The 22,803-nt window shown below is 38.0% G+C and overlaps 1 protein-coding gene across 4 annotated transcripts in view; it reads right to left on the reverse strand.

The window, feature by feature from the left end:
• ARVCF (ARVCF delta catenin family member) overlaps window positions 1-22,803 on the reverse strand; it is a 272,468-nt gene that overhangs the window by 167,454 nt on the left and 82,211 nt on the right. For all 4 annotated transcript variants that reach the window (XM_068412186.1, XM_068412188.1, XM_068412183.1 and 1 more), the window contains one exon: window positions 11,292-11,357. The gene's annotated coding sequence lies outside the window, so the exon portion shown is untranslated. The remainder of the gene's footprint in view (window positions 1-11,291; window positions 11,358-22,803) is intronic.

Raw genomic sequence — 22,803 nt, forward strand, 5'->3', positions numbered from 1 at the left:
AGTGCAGACATGCTCACAGACTCCTTAGAGGGAGTGTGAAAGAAGTGGGACTTCACAGAGCCAGGCGCTAGTCATATTTTGGGAACAACATACATGGGGGCTGGGGTGGGGGACATTTCTAGCTACATATTCTTAAAGACAGCTACCTGGTTTCTAATTATCACTGTCCTTACGCTACAGCAGAGGAACAGCCTGACTGACACACTGATCCAAATACACCTCAGATGAGGGGATGCTCCAAGCCCAAGAAAAAAAAAAAGAAGAGTCCTGATGGGCCAGGGATTAATGAATGGAGACAGGCTCCTTAGAGGTGCTGCAGAGCAGGAACTCAGGTTTCCTCAGTCGCTCCCCCGCAGGGGCCCATCTTCCAGGCAATTCACTGTCTGCAGCTAAACCAGCTCTTTCTCACATGCAACTATGATATGACATAGCCGTTATCTTTTGGGGGCCCAAGAGGCTGGATACTTCTATGGACTAATTTCAAACAGTGAATCAAGTAGGGAAGGAGGAAGAAGATGACAAGATGTAAACTACAGTAACTAAATTTAAAAAAAAACAGGTTCCCTTTAGGATATATAATGCAAGTTTCTAAGGAAAAGCATTATCAATAGCAGCATGAAAAATCGAGAAGCACCTCATCTAATACAGATTCTGAAGCAGTAACAGCTTTAATAATAAAAGTCACAGTTGACGACTGAGCTGGTATATAAATTTCAAGTCACATTCTGAGAATGTGACAAAAATCCCATTCAGAAAATCCTTAATGAGCTATAAGCCTTTGATGCCACACATGAGAGAACCTACAAAATTTGGGTTCTATAAATGGTACAAATCCCTAGAGAGCTACAGAGCTCTCCATGCAGAAAATATAACATTAGCCTCCCTACAACCATAAATATTGTGCTTCTTTTCTCTCTGCAAGGAAAAGCACGGGCAGAAAATAAACTGTATAAATTATCAGATGTACAATTAGTGACCATAAAAATCCTAATTGCTATGCAGAAACAGCAGCAGGACCAGTGACTGCCTTTTAAGAACTGTTGGACAAGGGCAGACTTCTGCATTTCAAATGTTTTATTAGCAGATAAATACTTGCTTGCTGTTGATTGCACTTCCAATTATTTACCCAGGGTTTCAACAATTTACATTATCAGCAGTCTAGACTAGAGCAGAAAAATAAAAGTACTGACTCATGAGTTAGTTACTCAGGCTGCCACTTGCAATTTGCTACCATTTGTAAATAAATTAAGGTGCATTGAAAAAGGGTATAAATAAATGAAAATATGAGACCTATAGCAGGCAGGTAAAATTATTCCTTAGGCTGCACTTCTAAACACAGCAAACACTTGCCTACAGAGTGTCAAAAGCTACGCTGACAGCAGCAAATCTCTCTCCTGCCTACGTGACTAAATATATTAGTGTTGCATTAGAGTTAGAGCAAAGTAAGAGGATCTGTTTATTCTGACTGTTCATATGAAGAATTAATGCACCAAATGGCCTCCTGTATTGACTATAAGTCAATACAGCTTAAGTGCTCAATAGGGACGAAAATCACCCCCCAAAAAGGGTGTCCTATGCACTAATACCCCAGTTCATGCCCAAGTTTCAAGGCTCTTGCAAGCATTGACACGCCTAGGGTCACTCAGTACTCTGCAAAAAAAGTGAGTTAACTCTGCACACTAATTTTGCTAATATAGGATGGAGCTGATAGTCAAGAGTTTATTTAAAAAGCCCTTGAGATTAAGGAGGGTCAAGTTGTGTGAGATTTGGGCACCTAAATCCTAACAGTCCTGGAGAACCTCAAATCCCCTGCATTTTCTGAAGTATTCTGCCTGCCTAAGGCAATCAGGTACTTGAGCGAGCTGTATTTGAATAAAGCTGTGTCCACCAGTCAGCTACAGAACATTGCAGAGGCTTCTCTCAATGGGAGGGGAGGTGGCTCTCGGGGCACACAGGAGATTTTTGGGGTCCAATAGTCTGAATACTGAGCATAGCTGTCCCACTATTGCTTTCTCCCAGCCCAACTCCACTAGGTCCTGCTGACAAGAGATGGTACTATGATGAGCAACAAGAAGCTTGTACATACAGCAAATCAGCAGCTGTAGCAGCAAACATGAAGGCCTGTGAGCATGCATGGGAGCAGTAGCTATGTGCTTCTACAGAGAAGAAAACCATCAGAATAAAAGCAAAAGTGGGGCTTAAATAATTTATGGAACTGAAGCATATTTTCACCCTGAAGTGTCACGAGAGATGAGTAGCATAAAATGACTATTAGCCCCCATGCAATATAGTAAAGCATGCAGAGAAAACCAAGCGATACACACCAAGTGGACTACTGAGGTCTGAATGTTAGAGCTGCTGTGGCATCACCCACTAGGACTAGGGAAGTATAGACAAAGCAGGAGAGCAGCCTCAAGCAGAACTAGCTACAAGAGAGAGGAAAGAGAAGAGAGAGTTAGTTAATAAGGTATTACAGCCTTTTCTGTACACAGTCATCTCTCAGGTTCACCTCACTATGTTGTATAAATTATTTTACTGTTTTCCTCCTAACTTGAAGGAAAAAGAAACAATATTCAGAGAAGCCAATCCTGAGACTCCTAAGGAAAAAACCCACCCTGGTTAATCTGATTTATTATCAGTGATCAATACTTGCATGTTCCTGTGAGACTTACTGTAATGTCCTAAATCAGGGAAAACTCTGGACTGGAATAAGGATTTTGAATGCTACAAAACTGGATATTGTAGCCAAACATTTTAAAACACAGAAACCTAACATGACACTCTCAGAAATGAGAATAATTATTTAGGCACGCAACTTTAGGCCCCATGTTTGATGTATGAGCCCCCCCATGGCTCAAGATCATTTCATAGATACCTGTTAGAGGGGGTACATTCCTTTCTAGAAGATGCACACTGTACCATAGCTTACAGCTGCTTTGTTCTGCCTGTCTATAATGTAATCCTGTACGAAAGCCAAGTGAAAGTAGGTTTTGGGATATTAGGTCATCTGTGTAGCCCTGTAAATCTCTGATCTGTTTTGTCTTAAAACGTTTAGCACCAAAACTTCTCTGGGTCAGCAACTGCAAATTTAGTGCCTGTTTTTGCTGGAGAATGTACAGAACAGGATCGATTTCGCAAAGGCATGGTTCTGTGAAGCAGTATATCCAGTTTTAAGCTACTACCACATCAAAAATGCTGGAACCACATGGCATCAAATGCAGAGCCAGTACAAACTCACTTTGCTGGTTCAAATGTTTTAGAACATTTTTAGAGAGTAATTTTGCCCCAGCAGATTATATGCTTGACCAGGTACTGTCTGCCTTCCTGAAGCCAGCATAAACACAATTTCTTGCGCTTCAGCCAAATTACCAGAAATATGATCCTTTCTTTGCATGGATCCAATCTCAAAGGGCATGGAACCATCACGCCAAAACCCTCGTTTTTCTTAAACTAACAGAAGTAATTTCTATGCTCAGAACTTACTAGATATAACAAAACCGTGCAAAGATACGCACAAATATGAAAGTCAGGGGGCAGAGTGAGAGAAAGACTAATTCTCGAGTAAATAACCAGAGGGAATAAATGAAGCATAATTCAGTTTCTACAGAAAAAAGAGCAACACTTTGGAAGGTAAAATTTTATATATATATATTTATTTTTATATATATATATATATATGTTACACATAACAAATTCCAAATAAAGTGCTTCTCAGAACTTGTGGCAAAATCCGTCTTGAGTCTTGCTCCTCTCGTTGCAGCTCTGGTTGACTGAGTTCCAATTTGACCCTTACGTGACAACCTCCACCAATGAATAGCAATGAGGAATTCACAGAGAAAGCTGTTTCAATATAGTTCTCTCATAGGCACAGACAGACATACTGTGTTGGTGTCAAAAGAAACAAACAAACAAAAAAGCTGGTCAGTGTTTTTTTTTTGTTCCTTTGGACAGAAGCAGTCTGTGAAACAAGGCTTAAACTAGGGGAGGAACAAGGGCAGAGGAAATGCTAACAGGAAAACTCCTTGAGAAGGAACTTCAGATGTTAAGGACATAGCAATGAACACTGCAGCTCACCAGTTCTATTATTGCAGAAAAAATGTCAATGGGTAGTATTTGAGGTTTTACATCAGCAGGAAATTTAATCCTATCATCCAGCAGGAATCATTTTGTGGAAATAAATAAATTCTGCAAATAAACTTGCAGAATATCATACTACAGTCTGGGTTTGGCAACACCAACAAAAGAATCCAGACACACACACACCTTTGTACGTGCAGTACAGTTCCAGCACTTCACTCGCTACAGACTTGGCTCTGGTCAGTGGTGCCATGGCATCTCCAATCTTACCATAATGGTTCCCTGTCCATTTAAAAATTAATACTTAAATTAACCTCTTAATTAAAAGCACTGAAATCATATTGTATTAACTCACAAAAGATACAGTTCTCAGTAAAAAAGAATCCAGAATTTTCTTATATCTCATACAATCTCTCTCATGGATTAATCAGTGCATGTTTAAATGACACCAGTTGTCTTTCTACACCTTCCCTTCAGTAAAGATTCCTCACTTCAGCAGTTTGCTACTAGGAATTTTTCAGATTTTCCTTCCAAAATTGCATGCAGTGTTTTCAGGGCTTGGTGATACAGTGTGCCTACATAGCTTTAATTATGCTGTAGCACTGTTTCCCTAATAAGATACATTTCAGTTGCTATACTGTACTCCCAAATGGAAAGGAAAATAAATTAGAGCAATACAGAACACCTTTATAACAACTGCATACCTATAATAGCATAAATAATTCAGTAATGCATTAAACTTCAAACTGAAATATTTTTACAAGGGCAATTTTTAAAGTAAATGTTTTAGCCTATGATTAGTTTTATCCAATGTAAAAAATTTCCATTTCTCCTTGAAATTTATCATTTATAGACCAGAACAGCATAACAGCACCTTTCTGAAGCAGAGCTCTTGCTCTCCAGGACCTAAGAACCCGTCTACACTGAGTAAGCTGAAGTCTTCTGTCACAGAGCACTCGTTATGCCACACTGCCTTCAAAGATCAGTGTTTGTGTTAATTAAGCATAAAACAGCACAGCAAAGTGGCATCACATTACCTCACACCTACTAAGTGTCCACAGTAAGGTTTAATGGGGTATGTGATAGTCTATAAATTCACACTGTGCACTGTACAGTCTCTGTGTAAACAAACACTCCTCATATATTTTCACGAGTGTCTAGGCAGAATAGTTTTTTTTTAAATCTTGCAAATATCAAAAGACTGAACAGTGTAGAGCTGGCTGAATTCTGACTTCAGTACACATCTGCTGAATTTGAATGTGACAGTTAAAATCCCTTGCTATTGTTCTCAGTGTTAATTCTGTCAACTCGGCCATGAAAATATTAGCATCATTAATATTTCATTCCCTACATAAAGAGAATCACTGTTTTGCACAACTTAATTTCTATTTATCTGCTTTAGTTGGGTAGCATTTGAGAGACAGCACTCCCCTCCTCCCCATATCAAGAAGCCAAGTCTGAAGTCACCAGCTGAGCTGAATGGTGTGCACAAATCTCATGGAAAAATTCAGAATATTTTGAAGATTTCAGCAATTCCATTTGCTTAATACTGTAATAATGAACAGGCCTATGTTTACATATCCCCAGAAACTTTTATATTTTTCTTCATATGTTTTTCTATAGAAATAAAATGCAACTTGGAACTTAAAGCTAGAATGAACAAGTTCATACTTTGCTATCTCTTTTGGAATATGAATAGTAAATTTGCTGCTTCTCAAACCTCTGACACCTTTTCTTCTGCCTTGGAACTCTCCAAACATGATTGCTACCAGCTTGATTAGCTCACAGGCTAACTTTAACACCCTAGAACACGTCATTGATTTTTCAAAGGTCTCCCCCACTGAAATCAATAAGGAGTTCTACTTAAAAATGGATTGCATTCTGTGGTCCCTTTCTGATTCATGTATATTCAGGTTTCCAAGTATGCTCATGGCTGCTTTTGGCAGCAGCTGTATGTACCAAGCTCCACCACTTCCTCTGACCCCGGTCTGATTCTCACTGACATGAACAGACGCTTCAGCCACCATGATTCCGCTGCCAGCAGAAACAGACAATCTGTGCAAACTTCTATCGAGTAGAAAATTCCACTATAACCACCTTACAAGAATATTGTCTTCCAAGAAGCTAGAAAAAAACCCCTCAAGCAGTGCAGCATATGTGAATGTTAGATAGCATCAAGCATTAAATTAACTATCAATGCATTGCTGTCTGCATAGGGTTGTATGGATGGGCTGAGTCTGATCTCATTTTCAACCTTACTGTACTTACCTCCTTACTGTAGAGGCTGCCTTGCAAGCAGAGCCACCAAAAATCAATACATCTATTCTTAGAACAGGGCTATTTCAATGAGAAAGAGAAAAAGATAAAGACCAAAAAGCAGCATAGTTCATAACTTTACTCCCTAGTTCTTCTCCTAGTATTTTAAAGCCTGGCTTCATTAATATACAATCCAATTTGGCCATAAATAAGCCAATCACATGAACAAACTGTTATAACCTTATGCAATTACTTCCACAGAATACTTAAAAGATTTCACTAACCAATATACAAGTATCCTCATTTTTCTTGACTTCAAGATGTTTTGAGTTTTGGTAAAAGGGCTTCTATTTCAAGAGAAAAGCTACAGACAGGAATGCAGTCTGAAACGGTCTGTATGCGGGGAACTATAGCTTAGAACAGCCATATATTTACAAGCATTAAATCTCCACTTCACAAAATGCAGGAGCAAGAGAGTCAGTGGGTAGGCAGCAATTTCCATAGCCAGACCAGTTTCTCATTGGCAAAATGGAACAACTGAAATATTCCAGCAAGGCTGGAAAATCCTGCAGATGGTCATAATCATCCTTTCATAAAAGATATTATTGTGCTATCTTCTAACAGATAAAATAAATAACAAAACGGCAAGCAACAAAGATCAGGTCAGCTATGCAGTTAGGCAGACCAACAGCCTGCTTCATCTATTCCAAATGCTACAATAACGGACAATAACGGTGGCAGTAGATAGTGCATTTAAACTAACTGCCATTAGTTAGAAAATTATCATTTCCCTACACAGTTTGAAAGGAGAGGGAAAAAATCCAACTGTGACCCCACAGAACAGTGAGTGTTTAAGCTCGGCAACAGATGTGTCAAATGACTTATCCCAACCATGAGGAGTGAATTGATGCTATGAATAGTACTCTGCGGACCAAAAAACAATAATTCTTGTATCCAGAGCACACAGTCTAGCTTTGCTGATCAGTAAAACTATTTTCCTTTAAAGGAGTGGGCTTGAGTGTTTTACATGTAGATTGACACAGAGAGATAATTTGATTTCAGGCTATTGAGAGATTTCCTTCCTTTTACGTTTCAGAAGAAGAGGGCTGCATGCAGCTAAATGAGATCCGTAGATTACAGTAGAAGAAAGGCTAATAAAACTGCATAGCTACATTCCTGGGTAATAATGAATGTTTTTTAATTATAGGGCTCCAGTCTCAGGGTTTATGAGGGCATTTCCAATTACTACTTTTAAGATTAATGAAAATAAATGCATCAAAAGGAAACAGATCTTTTAATCCATCTGAATCAAATGCTTAGTATCTCCCATAGCATTTTACGCCAATAAACGAACTGGCATTGCTAGGAAAAAAAAATCACCGTTCTGAAGTGTTCAGAGCAAGCATCTTCCCTGTGGTTTTTTTACTGCTTTCAGGAGAAAAAGCAAAATAAAAAACCCTCCTGTTTTGCTAAACGTGTGTCTTGTTTAACTCTCAGTCATATCTAGTGGGTTGTGTGGCTGCTCTATTGCTCACCCAGGGAACTGAAAACATTACCATAAACAGGAAAGAAAAAGAATGTCAATATTTATGTTTAATTCTTGAAGCTACTAAATCAAATGAATTTTATTATCTGCTTACCAACCAATCCTACTGCATTACTCTCCCATATTTCACCCTCTCTCATTAAAAACAACCAGATTTCGACCTTACATTGCTTTAAACCAGGAACAGTATCAATGAAGAGATTAAAGTAATATCAAAAGAGAGAAGAAACAGAATGAGGCCCACTAGCTCTAATTCTCTCCAGTAACATCTGTCTCATTCTAAATCAAGTATTTTTTTCACCAAGCTAAATCTGGAAGCCTCAGGCACTAAGTAAAACTATAGATCTGCTTTCTGCAATGTATGTGCAGATGCAAAGATGGCAGCGATAGACCCTTCACTGTTTCGGCATCTGTAAATTGAAAATGCAATCCAAGTTCATTTCACCCTTCTAAGGTTAGGATGCAATCCAAGTTTGTGCTGATTAACACCACAGCTTTCTAGCGTTACAAGGCAAACATGCGTTTGAGAACTAATAAATAATATCTGAGCAAAATAAAAGTATTTAGCTCATCTGATGTCTTGAATAATCATCCAGTTCATGCATAAACTTATAAAGGCAGGAAAAACAGATACATTTTAATGACAGTCTCTGAGAGACTCATCATTTCATATGATGGATTTTGGCACGTAACATCTCTCTAACGTTGCCAACAGAACAGTCTTTGTTACACATTGCAAAACCATCCTGCTCGAGAGCGTTGCTGCCTGTTTGAGGGGCAGAAGCAATGTCACAAGGACTGCCAATTTAACTTCATCTGCTTTCAGGTGCAAGACATTGCTGAATCTTCAAAGTAGAAATCTTTATCACTCAGAAGCATTTTCTGTTCTATTAGCCAAGCATATTGGTTTCTTCGGGGTTACACTGACAGACAAAATAGCCTTCAGAGAATAATGTTCAGGACATGTCTCGTTCATATCATTGGGTAAATCAAGACGCCATAGTAACCCCATCGATTAGTCCAGACTCAAGTGTTCTTTACTCATTTAGATCTTCACTTGCATGAAGCAGAAATGCTGTGCTTAGTCTGCAAAGTGTTACATTCACGCATTTATCAAAAATTATTTTTATTACATCCCTGCAAATAGCAATTTTCACAACTAAGATTCGTATCTTTACTATAACAGCTTTTATTCATTGGCTTGATGCTCTATCAAAATTTAAACATTTGGACTGAAGTTTTCCCTGGTAGAGCTTTCCTTCAGGCTGAATCTCTCTTTTAGGAACACTTCAGCTAGAATAATTTGACTGCTTCTTAGATCAGTTAGGGAAATTTTTGTGCAAGTTTCTTCCATTAGCAGCACCAAAGACACGGGCAAGCAGCTTGCCATCAGTCAGCAACCCTACGGCTGCCAGCAGGGCACAGGGAGACGGTGCCTCCCTTCTGCTCTGTGTGCAGCTGAAAGGGTGGCAGAGATCACCACAACCCATGCTGATCCTCCAGGCTCTCCTCCTTTTCCTGCCTGTAAATTTGTCCTGAATTTGACCTTGTCATAAGCCTCCATTTCAACTGGTCAACTACCACATTTAAACTACGTCTTCTGTGCTGAGCTGGACCTTGATCTGAAAATCAGTAGGAATTGGGGAAAGTATTGGATTTAGGGGGTCACTATCAATTTTCTTTTGGACAGATCATTTTCTTCCAGATAGCTATAGTTAGGCACTCACCTCATCCATTCCAAGGCTATCCCTACTTTGGTATCTTTGACTAAATCTTAATGCTTTTTGTAGCTTATTTCACCCATCAATAATATTTCTTCTTTCCAGGAATGTACTTATCACTAGTGCCTAATTACAGTTATTTGGAAGCAGAAATATTTCTTCCAGATCACTGAAGATCTGCTCCAAGAACCAACTTTCTGTTCAAACATCCCTTTTTAATAACCATTCTGCTGATAACTATGCTGAGTGGGAAAAATAGTAATTTGCTTTAACTGTCTAGCCACTTTGAATGTTTAAAACAAATTCCCTCTATTATATCAAAATGAAAATCCTGCACTGTATAAATAGGAATGTATTCCAGCTAAAATAAACACTTTTAACCCTTTTCATTAAGTAACAGAGGTAAGTAGCAAACAATTCAGACAGTAAATACAATGTAGACTCTGTTGAGAATCTTTCCTACAAACAGCTTTGAAACTTTAAATGGGCTATATACACTTTCAGTTTTGACATATATAAAAGGAACAATGTTTAATCTAAAAATAATCAAATGAAAATGGAAAGAATGTTATAAAAATCAGTAACATGATAGTTGTTATTCAGAGGATTATTTTAGAAGAATGCTTGGCTAAAACTATAATCCACCTACACTGAGAAAAATAAAGCAGTACACAGAAGGGAGTAATGTTTCAGGAAAACAAACAGCAGAGTACTTTAATATTTAATCCCGTTATTCACCACCAAGCCCCCAGATTTAAAACAGACACACCAAAGTACTGAGGTGAATTCATAGCGGCTGAAAATGCTTGTGGTCATCCTCTAAGCTACAGAGGACTGGCCATAGACATAGTTGGCAGGGAGGGAATGAAGAGAGGAAAACACATCTTAAGAGTATGACCCTTACTGCAGAAAGAGGCGAGATGCAAGACATAACCACAGCCTTTAATCTGGCTTGTTCAGGTACAGAAAAACCTCAGGAAAGCACAAGCACAAGCTGGGAACAGAACAGGAGATGAATGCTTAAGAGTCCACCTGCTGTAAATGTGGCTGTAGGAAGAACTCAGTAAGAGACATTCCCGGCTCTGTCATGGGTAGAATGAAACTAAATGAGGATTTCCATGGTAGGAGGAGAAGGGAGACATGGATCAGAGATGGTGTGAAGTCACATAAGAGAAAATTGTCACCCTTGTTTTCCTCAGCTAGCACTTGAATTTTACCCTCGCCAGTGCCTCAGTTCTCAACACAGCGTAGAATTACAGAGGTTCCTGTCCTAGTTCCACAGTTTTAAGATTTCTCATGGGTATTTCATTCCTTCTGCCCCTCAACCATTCTACCACTACTTTAAAATAAATTTTAGCAGGCCTTCAATAGCATGCAAACCAATGAATTTCTGAGAGGGTGGTGAGACACTGGCCCAGGTTCCCCAGAGAAGTTGTGGGTGCCCCCTCCCTGGCAGTGTTCAAGGCCAGGTTTGATGGGGCTTTGACCAACCTGGTCTAGTGGAAGGTGTCCCTGCCCGTGGCAGGGGGGTTGGAACTAGGTGATCTTTAAGGTACCTTCCAACCCAAACCGTTCTATAATCCTATGATAGGATATTTAAAAAAATAAAGGACAATTATTTAAGAATATACATAATAAGAAAGCAGCAAAATACTCAAGAGACTTGGTGAGCAACTGCAGAAACACAATACCTTTTATAGTGTTCCTTTCTTGTAGTGTCTTTAAGATAGAAATTCTCCCTTGGTTCGATGATAACTCTGTCAGAGAAACAGAGAAACATAACAAAAAAGACATTTTTATTCCATCTAGAGGAAGTAGGAAGAGGGCAGTATTTAAAAATAATTGATAACATTTACATAATACAGTGGAAATTTATTAGTTGTATCTCCCCTTGGTTCCCCTTCCTTTTGTGAGTCATGCTCATACATAAAAAAGTGTTACTTCCAACATCTATTCCACCACCACCACCTGAGACCTCAAGAAAATCCCACAGAACTGGAGTATAGAAAGTAAACTCCATAGGAAGAGCTGTTTTGGCTAACTAGCTATTCCAATCCTCTTGATTTCTGTCCCAGTGCCACCCATACGTGCATATATCAAACATTTCCAAACTTAAAATTTGATCCAATATATATTTAATTTCCCATTAATTCATAGATTGAAAATCCAAAAATATTTCCTTCATAAGCATACACCATAGCATTTTCAGTCATGCAGGTCTAAATACCATCTAGTGACTCTAAAAATGTCAGTTGTGGCTACACAAATACACCTCATCCCATTTGACATTTTTTCTTCTATCAGCAGGCAAGAAGAGAAATTAGGGCAGGCAGACATTCACCTTTGAAATTCACCAGGAATAAGTAGGCTAATTTTATGTATTTTTTTAAAATATTCTCAGTTTTTAAGCCAGAAATAATAATGATTTATGTTTAGTGTCACCTGGAATAGACAAAAACTACTGAAAAAAATACTGGGCTACCTCCTCTTGCAAGACAGGCACTATTCTACCTCGTCTTGTGAGTGCCAGTCCCTACTGTGCTGTCCAGGTTACGGCAAATAACTGGATCAGCACATGCCGACAGACCGTGCCATTCTCATCATCTTCACATGGGTGCAGTCTAACTGACACTGGGAAACCAAATGTTGGTTTATATCGGCTGATGCCAGCTGAGAGCTTGAGCCCCAAATCCTGGGAAGCCTGGAGCTTGCTGAGGCCCGTTGCAAAGTCCCTTTTTCAGCCCTTGGCTGCTGTCCATGTGATAACGTGACCTGTACTGCAGGAGTAGGGGGGACCCACCAGCTTGGAGCACATGACATTTATTAAAACACCTGTACTTCATTACAAAAATGCTGCTTCATTCCAGTGATATACTTTTATTGCTGATTTTAATGAAGTATCTTACAGCTCTCAGATGAGAAAGGTGGAGAAAAACCTGTAATGCCTTTTCAAATTGCTTGTTCCTTCTCACTTGTAACTAATTACCCCAGTTACAGTGTTAGAGATTCTGAGTGGTTTTATGTTCACTTGCCAACAAACGACTAAAAAAATGAAATTAGACAATTAGTCTCTAGCTATAATAACTAATTAAGATAAATATTTTCAGAATAAGGAACTTAACAGAACATCAAGACACTGACACTGCAAAATGCATGTGCAAGGAAAGCATCTATCAGCAAACAATTTCTTGCCATTCAGCAAGTTCCACAACTGCATCCCAACCACCACTTTGTTCTTTTCCTACTCCGGTGAACATAATTAGTTATCAAAACTTCTTTCTAATGTGGTGAGAATGTGAGTAGCTTATTGGACTGTAGGAAAGCTTAGGGACAAATTTTGATGCTGCACCATGGCAAGTGTATGCAGCAGTGACAGATCAGTATTTTTACACACACAGCGTGATGGAAAGTACTACAGCAATCTGCCCTACCCTTCGTTTTTCCTAATGTCTTATTTTGCATCATCTGCTAAGCCTGGACTGTGCTGGCAATCCACTCATCGTACTTTCTTGGTCCCTTACTCAGCAAGCTTCTGAACATGCACCCAGTTCTTGAAAATGATTCCTGCGCAGTCAGTTGTGTGAGAAGCAGTCTCGAGCATGTAAAGCCTGGGTGAATCCACTGAATTCAGTGGACTTGCTTGGCCTTTGGTTCACACTGCGCTAGCCTGCTTCTCGGTGACGTGGAGACAGCGTTACACACCACCACTAATGAACTGCATTCTGTGGCACTGAGCGGATTCCTCACCTGTGCATAGAAATAGGTGCAATTAAAACTGCCAAGTGTGAGACAAGTAGTAAAGTCCAAAATAACTAAGAGAGACAATAAAATGGTGTGGATAGACAAGCAGACTGCTTTTCAATTCAGCTGCAATACTACTATAGGCACGTATTGCAAAATCTTGCCAAGGGCATGAATGGAAAGCCTGTACTTTGGCTCCTTCTGTCACTCAAATGAGCTTCTCTCTGGTGTTTCTGGCAGTAAAATAACTAATAAAAAATTTGGATGATGTAATTTATTTGGTAACAGAAAAATTACCTGCAAATTCATAGCTACAGCCCTCATCGCACACTTAAAACCGCAAATCAGCCCTAATGGACTAATGTTTCTCTCACTTACAGCCATGTATCACAGACAGCACTCAATCAACAAGAGTTACACCAATGGAAAAGAGACCAGTGGAAGAGAGCTCACTTGGTCCCACATTAAATTTCTCTGTCCGTGTTTGTCCGTATTGATTGCAAGAAGTTCATACCCTCCAACTGAGCGTTTTCCTTGGCAGGGGCTTTGTCACAGATAAATCACCAGAAGTATAGGCAGAGCTCAATAGTATTCTTTGAGCTGTATTTTGTATCTGCTGTGATTTACTTTTCTTAACCAAGAAACAAGGAGGTGAGGAGAAGGAATTTATTTTCCCTAAGCTCCTTCTTCCTTCACCTTATATCCCTATTTGCTAAACTGCTATTTTATTTCATGGAGAAACGTAGGATATTCTGACTGATAACATAGTTCTGCTTTTATATAAGATACCAGATAGCAAACATGAAGTATCTACATTATACAACTCAGTATATGGGTATATACTCTGTCACATCTTGCATCAAAACATATGAAACAGTCATGGGAAGTGAGGTCTCTCCACTTAAAGATGTGATACAAACACAGCTACCACACAACACACTTAACAACAGCAACACTGTACGCTCATTATAAGGCTTTCCATCAAAAGAGGCGGACTACAAGCTGCTTGTTATTCTAATATTTACACTCAATTATCTTTAGAAATTTATTTAAAATAGCATTATTTCTGTGTTACTTATGAGCTTTGAGCTCCCTTATAAACTCCTACTCATTCTTAATTATAATGTAAATCAGCATGTTAACATCAAGCAAGCAACCATTAACTAAACCAGCCGATACAAATGCAGACAAAGTTCGGACAGAAGCAGTGGCAAAATGCCCAGGAAGTTACACAACCCCTCTGAAGAGCTCAGTCAACATGGATAGATACATAGACCTTTCAAAATAGATGCTCTGGGTAACAGCAGTTACTGCCAATAAATTTTACGTAAATATTACAAAAGCGGTAAAGAGCCCATGCATCAGTACACAGACATGTCATAGATAACAACTGTGGCTTTTTAAAATGTCAGGACTGAAAATGTACAACAGCCTATAAAATCTTGCTCAAGTCATTACATGCTAACAGTGATGTAAATCATTTATCGAGGAAACGATGGCTGAACTAACTTTGGCAAGCTAGATGCACCTGTTTCCTCAACTACATTAGTGTGTTGATAAAGACATGGCATATTAAAATAAAATTTATGAAATATAGAACTACAAAAGCCAACGTATAGTGATTCACTTCAATATGATATGATACAAGCAAGTAAAATTATAGCAAATCCTTTCTACTGATGGAAACGTCACAGACTTTTGTGCATTTGGTAAATTAATATTTATAAGAAGCCCAGACAGTTTAGTGTTTTTAGTATAGGACTAGGATTTTCTCTTACACATCAAACAGAGAAGTTGCATTAAAACTGCAGTTTCTTGACTGCCACAAACCTTAATGACAGTGTTTCCAAGATTTGTTTTCCCTCATGTTATACAGATTAGCAACTGTACACAACTGGGAAATTTGCAAAATCCACCAAATAGCCATGAATTATACATTCCCAACTCTTTAAAGTTAATGCATAATAACCTTCCTATCAAGAGCCTGCTGACAGCTGCTAGTACTATTTTCCTAATATTTCTCATTACAAACACAGACATCTAGGAATGGAAAAACAAGTAGGTGTACACAGAACCTAATATCACACGGGTGCACATACATATTACACGTACACCTAATAAGTGAGGCTTTGCCAACAAGATTGTTTCAAGAATTTCTGTAGCAATAAAATTGTAGCTGAACATCTTTTAGAAAAAATGTAATTTAAAATGCATAAGAATTCATCATACCCAATGAAATTAAAACACAGCACTTGCTCACCTTTTATGAAAATTTTGAAAAGGAATTTTGTTATATTATATGCTAATATGGAGTTTCATTTAATTTAGCTGATGAATTACCTAATTTTATTTTCTAGTATATTAAGGATATCCCAATCGAACATGATAGCTCTTCATGGGGTAACCAAAGTCACCTTATATGTATTACAGAAACAGGATAAATTTATTCATTTTAAATGGGAGGTAAAGGTGACCTTCCAAAAATTTATAAGGAAATGTAATCTTGAAAAAAATAAGAAAAAAAATTAAATCCTGGTTTTAGTGATAATACAACATTAGTGCCAGTAGAGTTCAGAACAACTGCAGGAAACTCTGGTTGCAGCTGGTTATATTCTCGAGGGGAGAAATTCCTCTCCTAAAGCAAGGCAGACCCAGTTCTGTAATCGCCTCCGTGACTGTTCAGCCTGGATAGAAACTGCACCGTTAGGCCTGTAACTGTTGCTTAAAAACCCCAAGACAACAGCACTGAAGTTACTGACTGAACACCAAGAGTCTCTTAATATGCTTTTGTTTTTTGTTCCTATAAGTTGTGTGTGCGTGACTATATGATTACCCAAAAATCAAATCTTTATCATAATCTTCATTTCATAGCTCTGAAGGGCCACTGCAGGATTCAGTGGTTTTAGCTGAATTACTGCCAGGTTCATATGCCTCAGCTCAACTCCTATTAGGCAGGAATGAGAGATACTGCCCCAAAATATGCTTATAGTGCGAGTAGGGCCTTCCAGAGTGTCAAGCAAACTTGAATTTGTGTAAGAATTATTTTAGATTTGGAAAATGTGCTTTGCAGAAGAACTGTTTTCTAAATAATACAGCAGTTTCTAGTTACTAGTACTAGCAATTGTATACCTGTCAATTAATAACTATATTATACAGTGATTTTACATGATGAAATTTAATTTTAACGTTTCCAAGCAATATAAATACCACTGAAGTGCTTTTAAGAATATGAATTTTCAGTGCAGCCACCCCTAACTATAAAAATAATGAAAAGCCAAATGATCTTTGCTCATTGAAGACTTGACTTAACTTCAGCATTACACAGCTTCCTAACCAATCAAGAAGTCCAATTAGCAGTCTGGAGGGTGAGAAATTGCTTTCGAGCTTGATTTCCTAATTCAACGTTATTGTCCCTGGGCAGACCAGCAGGCTGCAACCTAAAGAGAGCAGAAGGACAGAAGGCACCAAAGGAGACCAGGAGAGAAAATGAGAAAGGAGGAATCTCAGAAGAAAAGAAGAGGAAAGAAGCAAATTGTTTAATTTGTGAGTGAATAAGCCAAGTTCAACATTGCAGGACACAAAATGCAGCAGACTCCAGTTGTGAATTTAGCCAAGGGTTTGTGTTTGAATTTCTTCAGGCAACCTATGCAATTCACTGTCATATTTAATTGAAATAGTAGATGAAAAGAACTGAGAAATTAAGCTCTCCCATTTGGCCCCTATTAGAAAATGTTTTGATGAACAGGAGAAATGTCTTGCCTGAAAAAAAAGGGAAGCTTAATACATGTGTGTCATGGCTACTCTACCAGATTTAAAACTCATTTACTGTACAGTCAAACTATAAAGTTAAGAGTGTCTTTAAATAACCCCTTCAGCTTGGGCTTCCCAAAGGAAGCTGGAATTTTTAGAAGTAAACTATAAAAAAGAAATCTTTGTTGACAATTTTAATCCAAAAAGGAAAACTGCAATTTACAATTAATATCTTACTGTACTCCTACAACATAGATTAGCTGCTATAAACCAGCACAATGCTGTAGCAGTCTCATTATGATTACAATAACCAGAAGCACTCTGCAGTCAACATTGTCAGATGTTTCTGTGTTGATCTGACATCATTCGAGAAAGTTAATTATGCTGCACTGGCTGCCAGTGTCTAACATCTACTGGCTTGGCAATTAAGCTGGCATCGTCTCAACTCTGAACAAAAGGCAGCCACCAGATATTTTGTCAAGCTAGGAAATTCCTTACTGAAAAAATGTACTCGAAAAATGTCCAGATCTTTCTGAACACTCTCTGTGCCCAAGTGGAAGAAGAAAACCAGCATGAAAGGAAGCTTAACAACTATTTTGTGAGTAAAATTATAAGGTAGCCTAGTTGAATTTGAGAACTATATTTTCCTTCATAAATCTGTATTCGTACTGAACAGTCTTACTTCTCTGTGCTGCCAACTAGAACACTTAAAGTAGTCACTATTACAATGGTACCTAACCCCTGTAACTTGCATAAGACCTTCTACCATAGACAGATTACCATTACACGCTAACAAAGTTAAAAGAAAGGAATGTAAAATACAGGTAAGATTGGAGAAATCACATAGAGAATGACAGTTTGCTGAAGGTCAGAGCCGTGAGTGAGAAGCCCAACTCCTGAATCTCAAAACATAACATGAGTGTCACCTTCTTCTTGTCCTTAGGAAAGACAGATGATTGAATGAGGCCTCAGCCACATCTCCAACTCTTACAGTTATTTATAAATGTGATGCAGGATTTTTTTTATTTTTTTGAAACAAGAACACAGAAAACTAGCTTGAAACAACTGGAAGTCCCACAGCAAACCTGCAGAATCTATAACACTGTGGGGGACGGTGGGAGATGCACACATCTTCCAGAAAACTGATCAGGTGGATGCATGTGTATGCAGCTAAACGTAATGAGCATTCCCAAACTAACAAACTACATTCAAATGGTTAGGAAATCAAGAGAGACAAGTAGTCAGATTATTTCAGATGTGCTGGAATTTTAAAATTTTAATTTATGTTCCACAGAAGCATTGATTTTAATAACGAGGTTTTGGCTAGTAGAAATTGCAAGAAGGTGGAATCTGTCACCTGAGTGACAGTGACAGAGTGTAGCATGTCTGTTTGACTTACACAAAAATTATGTATATTCTATTTAATTGCATAACTGTTTCCATTTGTCTTTGTTGAAAAATAATTTAAGAAGTTCTATTTATTAATGATGACCCTGAAGGAAGAAGTTCACATGAACAGAAAAAGGAGGATCTCTACTCTAGTCAAGCACACAAAACAGCGTCACATTAGCACAGATTAAGATCACTAATATAAATTGCTTCGATAAAGCAAGGTGAAAACTAAAGGTGAAGTACTGTAGCAATCCAAAATGAAAAACAATTGTCAGTGAAAGATATAAATAGCATCCAAACTCATTGTTCTATGAAAGTAAAAGAGATGGCTAGGAAGAATATCTAAGGATAGAAGAAATCAATCATTTGTAGTTACAGATCAGAGCTCAGTAACCTTTCCTGGCAAACTGGGAATTCGCACACAAAGAAGCAGCTTACTGAAGAAGGAAACACAAAGAATATTTGTATTCCAAGTCCCAGAACTCTTACAAGCTGTATGCTTCATTTTAGTACACTCAGGCTACCGGGCAGTTGTATTACGTAGGCTATTTAAAGGGACACCAACTTTTCAAATACTCGGCTACAGTTTTTTTCATTTCCCAGGAGAAACAGGAACAGCTAAAACGTGCAATATTAGCTCCCAGAAGTATGTGCTTCCACATTCGCAAAAAGCTTATGTAAGTACCTACAAACTTACGTTAATTGAAGCATGGTAAATACATATATTTATTAACATAGCTTGTTTCCTAGTGCTTTCAGTTCATAAGTTTAAGGACCGTAGAATCATAACAGTTTGTTGGGTTTAATCTGGCCTTTAAACACTAAAAAAGGAGTTCAGCCTCTTCTTTTAAAAGGATTAAAATGTGAAAGCAGTAGGAATTTGCTTATCCAGACACTTCTGAAGCAAAATTATTTGCTTTGCCATACCGTTTCCTTTTTATGGTGACTACTCTCATCTCTTTATCATAGGAATTACTATAGCTCTTCTGATATAGAAAATTTATTACAATCTTACTGTAAAGAAGTTGAAACAATTTCTTAGATCCACATGGTTTTCTCTTTATATTTAAGGCCGATGAAGGAAGATTAAATTAAATCATATTCCTCTTGACATCTTGCTAATTTCAAGCAACTTTGTGTTGCTTTTTCTAAGAAATATTGGGTGGGATGTGATAGAGAAAACCTGAACAAGAAAGTGTGTTAGGATTCGGAGAGTGTGCAACACGCTGGTATTTAAAAAAGAATACCATTAAACATACATTAAACAATACATTACATTACATTAAACAAAACATACATTAAACAATACATTAAACAGTAATGGCCATGCTGCTGGACACAGTGCTCTGCCAAGACTTTAAATGGATTTGATACTTAAATTCCGTGTAGAAAACACACATTATTCTGATTGTGTTTAAGCTCGCAGGATCTTATAGGGTATACTTCAATTCTGTAAGACTCCCATGTTTTTGTCCGCCCTCAAACATGACTAATTAGCTTGATTGGGTCAATTGAGAATTTAAGGCATAAGCAAGGCATTATCAGGCTTAGTATACTGCTTTGACAAGTAAGTGTTGTGATTCTTATAACAGCAATTAATGTGATATCCCTGTATCTTTGACAGGTGATTTTCAAGGCAGTCACAATAGCGAGGTCATAATTGCTTTTCCAAATCAAGAAACCCACTTACTTGGCTGCCATTCCTCAGAAATCTGCCTTGTGATCTGTAATTATGGCTATCCTCACAACAGGATGCGTGTTGCCTCTGAGGCAGTGCAGTGCTACCAGCGTTGTTTTGCAGACTGGGAGATGAACGGAAGAGAAACTCAGACCCAAGTTCACCAAGTTCTTTAGGTACCTAAATCCCCACTGACTGCTGAGGAGTTAGGACTAACTCATCTAAAGTAAAACAGAAAACCAAGTAACATAGAAAACCCATAGGAAGCCTATAAGCTTCCTTATAGGTCTTCCCAGATCTTCCTATTTTCTTCTTTCTTTTTAATAGATCTTTCAGTTCTCAAATTACTGACCTGAACTCCGGCCATTCTTCCTCTTCTTACAACCCTATGCACACAGGTTGTGTCTCCTGTTTTGCTATCCATGCTTTGATTGGGTTATCCATTTTTTCATTAATATTGTGAATAAACTACAGAAGGAGCACATAGTGTTTAGAAACTGATGAACACATGCTAGTTTGTAACTGAAATTAAAAAAAGCCATGTTCCTTCTTTATACACATTCACCATGCAGGACAGACAAAACAGCAGGCATGTTCCTGCTGCACATGGATTGCAGAGAGTATGTTTCTGTCAGCTGCAACGCCACAACCTTCAAATCCTAAACAAATGTTTTAGCCCCTGAAAAAGAGATCTGTAAAAGCAGTGGTCTGCTATCAAAAGCCAACCCTTTTAACAGGCTTCAGTTAATGACAGGTTTGAAAGTAATTCAAAGCACAAATGTCAGAAGGATGCTTAGTCCTTAATATCTGTAATAACATAATCATGCAATGACATCATATTTAGACTAACTCTGACTGTGAGCTCAGTTTCAGGAGCTGGCTGTAGTAATGAGTATATATCATTAAATATATTAATTTATATGCATATGTAATCTGGATACAATGGAGACACCACAAACAGAATTCTAGCATTTCTTTTTACATCTCCATTTCTCAGCTGCACCTAAGTCCTTACCTGTGAACGAGTAAGAAGAAGAATTTGAAGAATGTGCAGTAACATTTATTCATACATGTCAAAAGGGTGACGTCCACACCTCTCCCAAAATGTTACGGAAAAGAAAGAAAACTGTAATACAGAGAACACCGTATACAGTGGCAAACAGCATCTCCAGAATCCAGCTTTATTGAACTGAAAGCATGAAATATATTAACCCTTTTTAACCCCTTTCTGAAATCTATCAGTCAGTTATGCCAGAAGCAAAAAGACCAAGGAAAGTGATCTGACATCTTGCTACATTCCAAACTGACAATTTGGAAAGATAATTAACTCACTGAATTCATTGTCACAGTCCTCTTCACAACCTGCACAGGCTGCTATCAGCAAAGTCAGCTCTAAAGTTTCAAATCCCTAAGAAAACTCAAAATACTGTCTAATGTCAAAAAAAAAAGTATGCTGAATATACAAAAGCAGAAGAAATTTCTATAATTCCATTCATCAGCAAAAGCTTAATGAAATATCACCATTAACATCATAATGCAAATATTTTACATTTATAGAGCTTTTCCAACTTGAGACTTCAATGTGTTTTCCAAGGGAAGTAAAGTTATCACCAGCATTTGCTATTGAAGACACACCATAACGTATCCAAGGTAAAATACTCAGCAAAACCTGGGATTAGAAATAATTTTTTACTTTGATATCCATATTCCTATTCTTTGATCACCGTGCTGACTCCTAAGAATGGGATAGCTCAAAAGTGAGCCAGAAAAATTCCATTAAAATTCAAACCTGTAGATAACTATGTATTTCCACATGCATTTATGATTTCCTGCACACACAAATCCGTGTGTTCAAACATCTTTGAAGTAGTTTTCAGAGGTTCTGTGAAAATTTAGTATCTGTAGTCCTCGTTACCTGTAGTTTCAATGCATGTGAGTGCCAAGCACTGAAGCAGTAGCTATGCCTGCTGCATGCACTGGCCGAACAAATGAAACTGAATCTGAAGATTTTAACGGCTCCATTTTTAGCGTAACTATGGCAGATAAACATACAAGCTTACACACATTAATGAGTATGCTTCAAATTATAACAGCGCTGCTGAAATCTTACATAATTTTAGAAGAGGTACAGATTTTTTCATGCAGTTTCTACGTATCTTTGAACTCAGCTATTTCACTCCAATGTATATAATATTCTTTTTAATTTATACACTATCTCCAATGATTTTTCACATCACAGAAATTAAAAAGATCACATCAGCTCATTCTGCTGTAAAATTAGACAACCTTAATTGGCTATAGAAGAATTAGACTGCAGAAACTATCCAGGCTCAATCTGTTAAACTGGGAATAGAAGAAAAGGATGAAGATTTTGTTTATTGGAACACTGTTACACAGCAGTACATAACTAGATCAAGTACTTTATCCAGTACAGAAACAGGCACGGGTTGGGTTGGGGGGGTTGGTTTGTTGGGGTTTGTTTTGGGATGGGGGGGCAGCGTTCCTTCAGGTCTTTTTGGTCTGAGGTTTGACTGATTTTTTAAAAAAGGGACAGAACAGTTTCATTCCTATCTTGAAAGCACACTGAAACAATAATAAAACTCACCATTGAGTGAATGTATGAAGAATAGTCTGGTGTGTTG

Source organism: Nyctibius grandis, chromosome 14, assembly GCF_013368605.1.
Source record: "Nyctibius grandis isolate bNycGra1 chromosome 14, bNycGra1.pri, whole genome shotgun sequence".
In the NCBI taxonomy this organism is placed as follows: domain Eukaryota; kingdom Metazoa; phylum Chordata; class Aves; order Nyctibiiformes; family Nyctibiidae; genus Nyctibius; species Nyctibius grandis.